At 51.0% G+C, this 13,680-nt stretch overlaps 2 protein-coding genes across 2 annotated transcripts in view; one reads left to right on the top strand and one right to left on the bottom strand.

Moving 5' to 3' along the window:
* The window catches only part of ZSWIM7 (zinc finger SWIM-type containing 7), a 28,484-nt gene extending 20,764 nt beyond the window's left edge, over nucleotides 1–7,720 (top strand). Inside the window, exon 6 of the mRNA XM_004446515.4 lies at nucleotides 6,525–7,720. The gene's annotated coding sequence lies outside the window, so the exon portion shown is untranslated. The remainder of the gene's footprint in view (nucleotides 1–6,524) is intronic.
* Nucleotides 1–13,680, bottom strand: part of ADORA2B (adenosine A2b receptor) — a 30,285-nt gene that overhangs the window by 9,022 nt on the left and 7,583 nt on the right. The window lies entirely within an intron of this gene.

Genomic DNA, 13,680 nt, shown 5'->3' with positions numbered 1-13,680 from the left:
CTCCCTGTTAGAGCTGCCAGGACCTCAGACAAGTGTGAGAACAGTCATCTTCTGAGAGCAGGAGGCTGGCTGGTTTGAGGAGTGTCTGAGTGGAAAAGGGAGTTCTGCTGGGGAAATGTAGTGGGACGGCCTTTGTGGTTTTGAGGGTGGTATGGCTTTTGGTGTGACAAGGTGCGGGCTGGAACCATGGGAGTGGGAGGCCCAGAAGGCCAAGGAAGTGAAAGAACTGAGTCCCGGGTACAGAGCGCTGCAGCTGTGTGGGCAGGGCAGTCGCCAAAATGAGGACAGCAGTAGGGCTGGTGGGGACCAACCAGGAAGCCCGTGCCTGGCAGCAGTTGCGGGCAGGGGGAGGGTATTTGGACAACGGGAACTTTCAAGGGTTGGGTCTTTTGTGGGGTAGGGTGGTGGGGTGTAGTAATACTCTGAATGGAAGAGTAGAGAAGAACCAAGAGGAAGGGTGCCAGCCCACGTCCCAGCATTAGGACCAGGGAACAGTCGGTAGTAACGCTGCAGGGGAAGCAGTGTCTCAGGTGACAGGCAGGTCCTGGCAAGGGTAAAAAGTGGAGGGAACATTCAGAGAAGAGGTTGAGGATATAGGGATTTGGTGATGGCAGGCCTAAGTTCTAGAGAACATAGTATTTGGGAGGTGGGGTGGAAAAAAGCACTGTGAGGTTGAAAATTAATTGAATTATTTTCCAAGGGCCTGAAATACTTGGCTAAACCTGAACTAGCCAACCCATGTCTCCATTTTCTTTAATATGCCAATGGTTCTTGAAATTTCAAAGTTAAGAATGATGAGTTAGTTCATCAACGATGTGACAGACTGAATTGTGAACCCCAATCTGGACATGTTCGGGATCTTGGCCGGCATTCTGGCGAGTGTGGCCCCATTGTAAATAGGATCTCTTCAAGAAATTACCTCAGTGAAGGTGTGGCCCAACCGGATCAGGTCAGGCGTTAATCTGGATGGCTGGAGTCCTTTAGAGGCAGAGTGGAAGTCAGAAGCCACAGGGAAGAGCCAGCAGTCAAGAGTGGCCATGTGCGCTGCCACAGGACAGAGGAGCCCAGGACCAAGGATCTCCAGCCGCAGCCCCAGAGCACCACCGTCTTCTGGGGAGAAGCATCACCTTGCTGACACCTCAATTTTGGACTTCTTATAGCCTCGAAACCTTTCAGCCAATATATTCCTGTTATTTAAGCCAACTCATTGTATGGTATTTGTTTTAGCAGCTGGGAAACTAAGACAATCCATTTCTCCATCTAAAACGGGTTCTCCTTCCTAATTTCCCCTTAACTGGCAGACAGCTTCCCACGCTGGCAGCCTTCAAACCACACATCCCAACATCAGGTTCTAGAGACTGATACCTGCAGACTGCTCTCCCCAAGCCTTCTGGAACTTCAGGAGCACAGGGCCTTCCCGAGCACCTGCTCTCCAGGGGGCTCCGTGCTAAGTACCGTACACACCTCACTCACACCACGCCCCTGAGGCATAAGCTGCTGCCCCAGTTTACAGGTACAGAAACAGCCTCGGAAAGGCTGGGTGGTTTGCTCACTGCTACTGAACTGCAGCCAGGACACAAACACAAACCTAATCTGACTGATCTTGCCCGAAGTAGGTGCTGCCCAAGTGTTGGGAATCTACAGCTCTGCAGCGCTCACCTCAGGAACCCCAGCTCCTCCCTCCGCCTGTCACCGGAACACAAGTGCCCTTGCTAAAGCTGCTCAGCAGCTCCAGGGAGAGTGCCTCCACCTCTGTGCTCAGCCACACGGGACCTGGAGGCTTAAAGGAAATGGTCTCTGCTACCCCCTTGGTAGTTAGTCTTTAAAGGGCCGCAACGTGCCCACGCTCTGTTGGGAGGACACACTGGAATGCCAGGCATGGCCACTACTGGAGGAAGGCTGGCGCTCCTAAAGCAAAGCGCTCGGCTCTGGAGCGAGCTCTGTCACGACACAGGGCAGCCGGCCCACACGAGATACACGCCCAGCCCTGGAAGCAGCCAGGGAAAGGCAGAGTGGCCACCAGGGATGCTGTAGAAAGCAGGCAAGTGTCACTGGGCTAGCAGGACACTCGAGCAGGACAGTCCCTGGGGTCTGTGACCCCTCGTGAAGTCAGGGTAACCTCGTGCCATGTCCTCTCATTTCCCACTTCTGGCTCATGCCTCTAGCCTTTCCCCAGATGCAACTCCCTTCAGGGCGCCCCACCCTTGGCTCGCTTCCTCCATGCCTTGCTCCCCATGCACCAGAGGCCTTCGGAACATCAGGGTGTGTGTGTGTGTGTGTGTGTGTGTGTGTATGTGTGTCTTTTCGGAACATCAGGGTGTGTGTGTGTGTCTTTTCAGAACATCAGGGTGTGTGTGTGTGTGCGTGTGTGTCCAAAACATTGCTGAAAGGCGAGGGCCACGGCCTTTTCGGAACATCAGGGGTGTGTGTGTGTGTGTGTGTGTCCAAATGTGTGTGTGTGTCCAAAACATTGCTGAAAGGCGAGGGCCACAGCCTTTTCGGAACATCAGGTGTGTGTGTGTGTGTGTGTGTGTGTGTGTGTGTGTGTGTGTGTCCAAAACATTGCTGAAAGGCGAGGGCCACGGCCTTTTCGGAACATCAGGGTGTGTGTGTGTGTGTGTGTGTGTGTGTGTGTGTGTGTGTCCAAAACATTGCTGAAAGGCGAGGGCCACGGCCTTTTCGGAACATCAGGGTGTGTGTGTGTGTGTGTGTGTGTGTGTGTCCCCAAAACATTGCTGAAAGGCGAGGGCCATGGCCTTTTCGGAACATCAGGTTGTGTGTGTGTGTGTGTGTGTGTCCAAAACATTGCTGAAAGGCGAGGGCCACGGCCTTTTGTGCTCCTGCACCCCGGGGCCAGCCCCTGTGCTCCACAGCAGAGGGCATCGGCACAGCAGTGAGGCCAAGCAAAAGGACATCTGCCCAAATGCAGGAGACGCAAGTAACAGGCCATCCAGAAACGAATAAAGAAAACACAGGCCGCTTTCTTCTTCCAAACGAGGCAAGAACAACTCCAGCCTTCGCAGGCCCACACAAAGAGGACGCTCTGGGAAAGTCCACACTTGGAGAGGTGGCTGGGCCCCACTGCATCTGCAGCTGTCGCCAGTCCACCTAATATCCATATAAGGGGCTCATTAGCTAAGGAGACTGACAGAAAAAAGTCACATGGGGGAATCAACAAAAGGCAACAGTGGACGCTGAGGTTATGTAACAAGGACAATCGCCAAGTCCTGGCGAATGAGCGCCGGCCTAGTTCTGGGGCGGGGTCTCCCCTCCCGCCTTCTGCCTCCGTCACCCTCAGCTCAAATCAGGCCACTTTCTTAGCCTTAGAAACCCGAATTCCCAGCACTTAGGGTGCTCCTAGGTCATGGACTCCCCCAAAGGCAGCTGCCCCAAACAGTGACAGAGAGCCTGGCCATTCCAGCCAGGAGCCAGAAGAATCTTACCTTCCTATCAGAAAAATGGGGACAGCAGTGGTCCCGCACCACCGCCCTGCTCGGCAGCTGCCGAGTAGATGTAAGTGTGCAAATGCACATTAGAAAGGCAGATTGCAGAGTTCTGTCGCTGCTTCTTAAATTTATTATTTTTTCTAGGAATTTTTTTTCCTTTCATTACATCCTGTCTTAACTTACAAGTTTATTTCTTCTGTACACATAAACATTTCTGCTATAAGACAATATATTCTTTGAAAACCTCATATTCTCTAAAATTACGCACACAGAAAGTTCTGCTTTCTTATGTAAAAAAAAAACGAGATTAGGAACAGACCACTCAAAACATATAAAATTGTGTAAAGAGAGCACCAACAAAATAATTTGGACAACCTAGGCAGAATGCTCAGTGTGGCTAGGGGCTGCCGCAGTGGATACGGAAAACGCACAGGGGAGTGGGTGTAGCTCAAGTGGTTGAGCACCTGTTTCCCATGTATGAGGTCCCGGGTTCAATCCCTGCTACCTCCTAAAAAAAAAAAACAAGCAAACAAACAAAAAAGCCAATGCAGGGAAGCTGGTGTAGCTCAGTGGTTGAGCACCAGCTTCCCACCTACAAGGTCATGGGTTCAATCCCCAGCCCCGGTACCAAAAAAAAAAAAAAAACCACACAGAAAAGGTCGAGTGGAAATGCCAACAAAACTTGAATTAGCACAAGGTTGATGAGTGCCAGGACAACGCAGACAAAAGAGGAGCTCTGAGCCAGGGGGCTGCCACCAAGCTGGGCAGAGCAGGCAGGGCAGGAGCCTGCCCGTAAGGCTGGGGTGCAGTCCCTGAGCATGGAGTCCCAGGCGGGTACGTGTGTATTTTCAGCACACAGCAAGAGAGGCTCCTGCTGCCCCGCAGTCCGAGAGGGAGTTCTCCTTTTCTGCTAGAGACTGTAATTCTGCTTCCACTAATCCAGCTCCCTTGGCCTAGGAAAAATCACAGACGCGCCAAAACAGCATCTGCTCTGCACGCTCATCATTCCCCTACTCACCTGGCCCACGTGAGCAAATGCACACAGAAGCACAGCAGCGTGCACAAGGAGCGCACAGCCCGGTGCCCCCGCCACGGCCCGCGGTCCTCTCCCACGCACCCACTCCAGAGCCACATTTCCTGTTTCCTGCCACTCGGCGACGAGCTGCTCCACGGCAGGGGCTGTATCTTGTTCACTGTTGTACCCAAAACACCTAACGCTGTGCCGGGCCCGCAAAAGTGGAATGGAGCCCTGAGTTTAAAGAAGGAAACAGGACTCTGGCTTTTCAATCCTGTACGCATGTTAAGCTCCCGCTTGGTAGCTCCAAACGAAGCCCAGCACGGGGCACGCGAATGTGGCTTCAGCTTCAGCCTAGAGGCTGTCTATAAGAGGGGACAATTTTTATGATGCGTAGCTGCTTGCCTTTTTTTTTTTTTTCTTCATATTTCCCACGGAACCAAATGAAAAGTGTTTTTAAAAGTAGTCCACTGGCAGAAGAAGAAACAAAGTCTGAACAGCGCTATTAAAAGAAACTGAATTCACCATCAAAGCCCTTTCCACAAGGAAAACTCAAGACCCAGATGACTTCACTATCGAAGACTATCAGAGTTAAGGAGGAAAATAAAAAAGACCAGGCTCACACACACAGAGTGGCCACCTTGTGCTTCCTCCACCTGGCGGCGGCTCTGGTCTCGCGCCCTGGTGGTGAACGCGTGGGGGGCTCGCCCGCCGGCCCCTCCGGCTGAGACAAGGCCAGCGTCCCCCTCCCAGCCAGGGATCACCGCCTGGCCTTCAGGCTGAGCGCGCCCCTCTCGCTGACGCGCCCGTTCAGGGGGCTCTGAATCCCGGCGTGGACCTGGCTGGGGCTGCAGCCAGGACCAGTGCTCCCCGGAGTCTCCCATATGGCCACACATTCTAGGTGGGTCCAGAGGCAGCCCACAGTCCCTGCCTCTGGGCTTCACAGGAGACACGCAGGCCCCGGAAGGAGAGACCAGTGCCTGAAGCCAGTCGCCCTGCCGCACCCCAAGAACTGCCCTCCCAGGGCTGGGCGTAAAATGCAGCTGCACATAAAAAAGTAATTGTCGGGAGCAGATGTGGCCCGAGCGGTTGAGCGCCTGCTTTCTACATGGGTGGTCCTAGTTTTGTCCCCGCTGCCTCCTTGAAAAAACAAAAACAAGCAAAACAAACGAAAAAAACAACTCAGGGATGGGAAGTGGATGGCTCAACTGATAGAGCATCCACCTACCACATGGGAGGTCCAGGATTCAAACCCAGGGTCTCCTGACCCATGTGGTGAGCTGGCCCATGTGCAGTGCTGATGTGCGCAAGGAGTGCCCTGCCATACGGGGGTGTCCCCCGCATAGGGGAGCCCCACGCGCAAGGAGTGCACCCTGTAAGGAGAGCCGCCCAGCACAAAAAAAATGTGCGTCACACACACGGAGAGGTGACACAGCAAGATGACGCAACAAAAGGAGACAAAGATTGCCGGTGCCACTGACAAGAATGCATGCGGACATAGAAGAACACGCAGCAAATGGACACAGAGAGCAGACAATGGTGGGGGCAGGTGGGGAGAAATATAAAAAAAAAAACAAAACCAACTCAGGGCTGCCGATGTGGCTCGGTGGTGGAGCGCTGGTTTTCCACATGAGGTCCCAGGTTCAGTCCCCAGCCCCGGTCCAAAAAAAAAAAAATTGTCAAAAACATCAGCCTTAATATACACAATAAGACCTTAGAAGGGGACATCAGGGGCAGCATGTGATGTCAGGCTGTCCCACTTCTGGGGGCGTTAACTCTGGTCACCTGGTTAACGTGGTGTTTGCTGGGTTTTCTGCACTGAAAGTCGCTCATTCTCCCTGTGTAATTCATAGGTATCTTGTGGGTCGATACTTTGCGTCTGTGTAAATATCTTGCTCCTCATCAAACTTTCACCACAAGTTTTAGCATCTACTGATGATTCTTGTCTGAACCGGTCATGATAACAGTTGCCAAATGGTGATTTGCTCGATCATTCTCGTAAATAATACAACATTCTACTGTGAACAAGAGCTCTTCTAACTCATGTTTTGCTTTATTTTTAGAAATATATATCCTAGCTCTGTTTACGACAATGGCCTAGAAGGAATGATACATTTGAGCACACCTAGCCCCAATATCTTGGTCTCCAAATATCATTCTCCATGAAAAGGAACCAAGGCTCCTTGGAGAAACGACCAGTTTCAAAGAGAGGACACATAGAGTAAAATGTGAGCCTGGAACACCGCTCTGCGCCAGGAAGTAAACAAGTACCCCCAAAACTGATGGGAGCCCTGGAAAAGACACAGGAGTCAATCTGAAGGGGCGCTCACTGGCCACACTGGAGCAATTTGAGCATTAAAATGAATAACATGAATGGATTCAACATAGAGAATGAAAATAAAACGCCGTGAGTCCACACTGATACTAAAAAGCAATTAAAAGGGCAGGAAGGAGATAAAGCTCTTTGCGGAAGAATGGTAACCGATACACGCGAAGGAATGACAGGGAAAGAAAACTGCCCTTTTACAGCCTCCTTGGTTACAGCTGATTCAGGCGGGAAACATCACTGGGGAAAACCTACCTTTCCTGTGGAGAATCCTGGGAGGCCAAGCCTAACACTGCGGCCAGCTTGGGAGCGGGTGTGGCTCAGTGGCCGAGCGCCTGCTTCCCGTGTGGTAGGCCCCAGGTTCAATCCCCAGTACCGCCATTAGGGGAAAAAAAAGCGGTCAACCTCAAAACACGAACCTTGGGACAGACTGACACCAGGCACCTCTCATGAGACGGTCTGCCAGAAGTGTTTCAGCAGACCCTGATCACAAGGAAACAACCAAACCCAAACTGAGCGGCGTTCTGTAAAACAAGAAGCCTGGACTCAAAAAAACGCTAAGGTCTTAACAGACTAAGTCAAAAAAAAAAGGCTGAGGCACTGTCACAGAGTAAAAGAGACTAAGGATGAAGGACATAACAACTAAATCCAAGCATGATCTTTCATTGGATCCTGAATTAAAGAAGTATGGGGAAAAAAAAGATAAGGAACATGATTGGGGTAATTGGGGACATCTGGCTAGAGACTGCACTGTATCTGTGACATTTCCGGAGCGTGATGATTATGTAAGTCTAGGTGTACGTGTTCAGACACACAAGAGGGAGAGCAAAAGCAAATTTAGCAAAATAGTAACAACCTGTGAATATGAGTGAAGGGTTTACAGGCATTCACTGCAGTAGTGTGGCAACTTAAATAAAAACTTGTGAAAAAATACACTGCTTCAAAATGACTCATTCTTTCTGAAACCACAGATAGCACTGGATTAGTCAAATGGAATATACAGATATCATACACACACTGCATTTGTTTTGTAATTTTAGAAAAGTCCCTGCTATTAAAAAACTAAGTTACCAATTATTTCCGAAAAAGCCAAATTTGGGAACTATTTTATTCATTACCATCCCAAATTTAGTCCCTCTGGAACACTGCCCACCACTCCCTGCAGAAATCTCCCTGTTGGTTTGGGGGAAGCCAGTTGAGTTTTTCTCCCATCCCGTCAGTTACTCCTTCTTTTATATATATATATATATTTTTTTTTTAATTTATTTTTAAAAGATATTTAGATTACATAAAATGTTACATAAAAAATATAAGGCATTCCCATGTGCCCCGCTCCCCCAGTTACTCCTTTTCAGTCTCCTTTGGGGCTCACCCTTCTACCCTCTATCCTGATGATACCCTACATGGGCCTGCCTCTCTCTCTCCCTACACAGGTTTCTCTCTCTCTCTGAAGCAAGCTCAGAGAGAAGAAGTCTGAGTCTTTTGTGACCCCAGAAAATCCTGTTCTTAGAGCTAATCCATTCCCGTGCCTGTAAACCTATTTCGATTAGACTCAGTTAAGGACCTTTCCTTTTGATTAGATCACTTCACCAGGGCCTGGCCAGGGTGGGTCTGAATCCTCTTACTGGAGTCCTTTATAAATGGAAGAATAAGAAGCTGCAGAAAAGAGCTGCAGAGATAGAGAGGACCCCAAAAGCTGAGGGAGAAGGCCACGGGAGCCCACAGAGAACACTGGAGAAGAGGCTGAGAGAAAGCCACTATAACCAGAAGCAGAAAGCAACGAGGCCTGAGGAGAGGGGAGGGAAAAGTGGACAGGGCCATGTGCCTCAGGGCCCACAAATCAGCCTGTGGAGAAAGTGAGCCTGGAGGAGAAGGTGGAGATAGGCAGACGCCCGCTGTGCCCTTCCATGCCTGATCGCCCACAGCTCCTCTGCCGGTGCCTGGGTTTGGACCCCTGGCCTCAGAACTGTACGCTCCTCAGAAGTTCCCACTGTAAAAGCCAACCCATTCCTGGAATATTTACTGGCAGCATTTAGCAAACTCGAACACTCATCCATTTATGTCCAGGGCCAGATCCACCCCAGTACACACAGGCACCAACACACGCACACACACTCACACATGCATCCATGTTCACACGTCTGCAAACACACATGTGCAAAAGCCAGTCGCTGGATGAGATCCTGGGGTTCATGGGGGAACAGTGGACATAGGCCCTGCTTCTAAGGGAAAAGAAAGGCAGACAATCACAAGTCAAACAGCCGCAAGGATGCAGAGCCCTGCAAAGGCATCTGGGTGCCTCCCAGAGGAAGCGTCATTTCAGGGGCAGTGTGAAAGACGAGGGCGGTAAAGAGGGAGAGAAGAACATTCCAGGCAGAGGGCACGGCTTGTGCGAAGGCCTGAGCTCAGTAAGTTCCAGGAACCGAGAGGGGCCGTGAGAAGCCAGGGAGGACACAAGGGGGAGAGAGGGGCAGGACGGGGCTGGAAGGCCGCGGAGGCCCAGACCAGAAAAGGCCTAGCGCAGGTGAAAGGCCCGGGACGTAGCCGAAGGCACCAGGGAGTGTGAAGGCAGGAGGTGCCGTCCGGTTTTCATTTTAGAAAGACGGCAGCTATGTGGGCAGTGGGCATCATGCTTGCCTAGCGAGGACACTGGCCTCCTGGCCTAGGGCAGAGGCAGAGCTGGAACCAAGGAGAAGTGACTGAAGGGAGGGGAGTTCCAGAAGCACAACCGGCTTTTACGTGGCCACTGGTACAATCTGAGGGTTGATGGAAAGAGAGAAGAGCCAAGACAGACCCCAAGGGGCTGGTCTGAGCAGCAAGTATGGCCTGGTTCCCTCTACCCCCGTAAACGCCACCCACCAAGGAGCAGGACTTGGAGGAAGAGGGCACAGAACAAAGAGTCTTGTCTTGGAGGGGCCAAGAGACATGCTAGTGGCATGCGAGGGGTAGCTGGCCAGCATGGAGAGACCCGGGCTGCAGCCGCCGGGCACGGAACAGACTGAGGCCTTGGGACTGGAGGAAGTCACGAGGTCAGGAGGGGGAAAGGCCTGGTGGAGAAGGGTGAGACCGTTGGACAGGCCGAGGGCCAACAACTAGAGAAGTAAGAGGGAAGCCAGGAGACGGTGGTATGGGAAATGCTAAGAGGGCGGCAGGGTTGACATCGGCCATGGGCACGGAAAGGTCGTCACGTGCAGAAAGCCGCTTTGGGAGGTTTGCAGGTGGTAGGACTGGAGCAAACGTGGGTGTAAACCGAGGAGGGGGAGGGCCGAGGCAGGTGGGAGGACTCTGGGTACATTCCACTGCTGACAAGAAGGAAGCCCCCCGAGGGAGCAGCCACGGATGGGGGGGCAGCGGAGTAGTGGGCAGCGCTGGGGGCCCGTGAGGAGGAGCTGGGCCCACAGCCCTGGCCGGAGGGCTGACCAGCCCCAAACGCCACACTCCAGGCTCAACCACCTCTGCTGCCTCACTCAACCCGCAGGCCCCTTAAACTCAGGCATCCAGCACTTTCCAGAAGCTCCCCATCTTTGGGGGACAGTACCCAGCTGCCCAGAAGCTTGCGAGCCATCCTCGACGCTTGCCTGTCCTCACACCCCACATCCAACCTGGTTGCCAAGTCCTGTTGACCCGACCCCCCAAAAACCCCTTTCTTCCAGCCACAGGCCCACCGCGCTCACCAGTCAACGTGGAGATGCTCACCTCTCACGCGAGAGCCAACTGGACACTGCAGATCTCACGTCCAGAGAGTTCCACAGCCCCTGGCCATGTCTCCAGTTCCAGTCCCAGGTCCCCTCTTGGGCTCTCGGGATTCTGAGACACAGCTGTCTTGCTGTCTTGGTGGGCTGGGTGGCTTTACCTATAGGCCCTCTGCTCCAACCCCACCAGACCCCTTGGCCAAACTTCAAGCTCCGATGCTAAAATCAGCGTTTACAGCCTCAAAGACATCTAGAATATGCCTGCACCCCACTGCCTCTGCGTGGGTGACAATGCCTTCCCTCTCACCCGGATGCCAGCTGGCTGCCTTCTCTAACCCCATCCCCTCCAATCTCTCCTCCCTGCTCACCCCCAGAGTGATTGCTTTAAAATGCAAACCTGACCCTCTCAAACTCCCGATTAACATCCTGTCTGGGGGAAGTGGACGTGGCTCAAGCAGTCGGTGCCCTCCAAGCACATGGGAGGTCCCGGGTTCAGTTCTCCATGCCCCCTAAAGACGATGAGCAAGACAGTGTGCTGACACGATGGTCTGGGGTGGCAAGATGACACAAGAAGATGATGACACAAGATGAAGAAGCAACAAGATGTTGACAGCGAGGGAAGCGGACTTGGCCCAGTGGTTAGGGCGTCCGTCTACCACATGGGAGGTCCGTGGGTCAAACCCCGGGCCTCCTTGACCCGTGTGGAGCTGGCCCATGCGCAGTGCTGATGCGCGCAAGGAGTGCCCTGCCACGCAGGGGTGTTCCCCGCGTAGGGGAGCCCCGTGTGCAAGGAGTGCGCCCCATAAAGAGAGCCGCCCAGCTGAAACAAAGTGTAGCCTGCCCAGGAATGGCGCCGCACACACGGAGAGCTGACACAAGATGATGCAACAACAAAAAGAAACACAGATTCCCGTGCCGCTGATAAGGATAGAAGCAGTCACAGAAGAACACATAGTGAATGGACACAGAGAGCAGACAACTGGGAGGTGGGGAGGGGAGAGAAATTAATTTAAAAAATAAATATTAAAAAAAAAAAAAAGATGATGGCAGCGAGAGCAGATAGCGAGCGCTAACATGGTAAGAGGGGGTAGAAAAAAAAATCTTAAAAAAATAACCTGCCTGGGCCTTCCAGGTCACGTGGAATTCTCGCTCCTCCCACAAGCTTACATAAATGGTGATAAAGACATGCAAGAGGAAATAAATTCACAGCCATTCTAAAAACGGAAGTGGAGGGTGACATCGGCAAACCAGAGGGTGGGATGGGTCTCTAGAAACCAGCAGGCAGAGAGGATCTTGGGTGCGTGTGGAGTCCCAGATTGGAAAAAGGGCAGCCAGGCCCCCCCTTTCCAGTCGCACAGCAGGCGCCAGAATGGGGCTGAGAAGGCGAACAGAAGTGGCGGGAGCACAGTGGCCTGGGGGCAGCTCCGTGGGGTGTGCCCCCCCAGTCACCACTGCCCCGTGGCGCTGAGCGTTAGAGGGGCTGATGGCGGTTGGGGTTTGTTGTTTTTTTTTGTTGGTAACCTATATATATACAACCTACAACTTCTCATTTTAACCACTTTCAAAAATAGCAGGAGACTTTTGATCATGTCCATGTCTGTGACATGTGAATGCATATTGGTTCAAAAAACATGTTTTTCTTAAATTAAAACTATGAATGCCAGTTGGGATATGTTATGTTACCTCAATAAAAGTTTAAATAAGAATGCCATCATGAAAAAAAAATTTTAATGGAAGAACTAAGGAGAAAAAAAAAAATCAAGGAACTTGCCCAGAGGAGAATGAATATAAAAGTATTGGGGTATAAAAGAGAAAATTTAAGAGACAAGGATGATCAGTTTAGGAGGGCAAGTATTCATCTGTTAAGAATCCCAGAAGAAAAAAAAAAAAAGGAGAGGACGGAAATAATCAAGAAAATATTCATTTTTAAAATTTAAAATTTGAAGCCACAACTCTCCTGATAGAGAAGGTTAGCCTTAAGAGTTCCATGCTCAAGGAAGGAGAAAAACTAGAAGTCAATATCTACACACACACTTATAAGATTTCAGAACACCAAGCAAAAACAAATGATTCCCCAAAGTTTCCAGAGAAGAAATCCAAGTTACAAAGAAATAAGAATTCCATCCCCATCAGATTTCTTGAACAGCCCTGGGTGTTAGTGCAATGCCATCACACTTCCAAGGGAAAATGATTCTGAACCACATCCAGTCGAACTATCAATCAAGTGTGAGAAGTAAAAATATTTTTGATGTATAAATGCCCAGAAAGTTTGCTCCCCATGTACCTGTTCTGAAAAACTTACCTAAATATCTGTACACAAACACACAAAGGAACAAATATGGAATCCCAGAAAGAGGAAAACACAGAATACAGAAAATAGCAGAGCAACTCCAAGAGTGCAATGAAAAGAAAGCACCACACAACAGTTGTGCTGCCCACTGAGAAGTGTGTGATGGTTAGTTTCATGTGGCAAGGTGGCTAGGTTGTAATGCCCAGGTGTCCAGTCAAGCACTGGCCTGATTGTTACAGTGAGGGTATCTCATAGATGGATTGGCATCTACAGTCAGTTGATTGCATCTATGGCTGATTGCATCTACAAGCAGCAAAGGAGACAGCCCTCAGCAAAGAAGTCTCCTCATCCAATCAGCTGGAGGCCTTAAAGCCAGAACTGAGGATTTCGGAAGTCAGAACGAATCCCAGCCTCCTCTTCAGACAGCCTGGTTCTCCTGGGGAATCCAGCTTCCACGTTCATTGGAGTTTCCAGCTTGTCGACTATCTTGTGGAATTCAGACTTGCCAATTGCCAAGGTCTCAAGAGCCAATCTTTAAAGTAATCTCTTAATAGTTACATATATATGCATATCTCCATTTTTATGTGTGTGTGTATCTTTTCCTTTTGGTTATTTCTCCAGAGAACCCTGACTCTCACTCAGCAATGAGGATTCAGATGCTGTGTGGCCATCAGGCTACAGGAAGGCATGTTTCTTCTTCCCGCTTTCTTTTCATTTCCAGATTTCAAACACGAGGCAGACTAAAATGCAGCACAATTCTGAACAGTCAACAGCATCCCAAAGTCGACTCCATCTGCCTTGGACAGTTAGAACTGCCCCTTCCTGAGGCGTGCGTTTTGTGACGGGATTACATTTCCTACTCCGTGAGAGCTCTTCCAGTCCTGCTGCTTGGAGCTTGAGAGAGCAGGACG

Source organism: Dasypus novemcinctus, chromosome 21 (assembly GCF_030445035.2).
Source record: "Dasypus novemcinctus isolate mDasNov1 chromosome 21, mDasNov1.1.hap2, whole genome shotgun sequence".
NCBI classification, from domain to species: Eukaryota; Metazoa; Chordata; class Mammalia; order Cingulata; family Dasypodidae; genus Dasypus; species Dasypus novemcinctus.
This window is presented reverse-complemented; position numbering and strand designations above follow the sequence as displayed.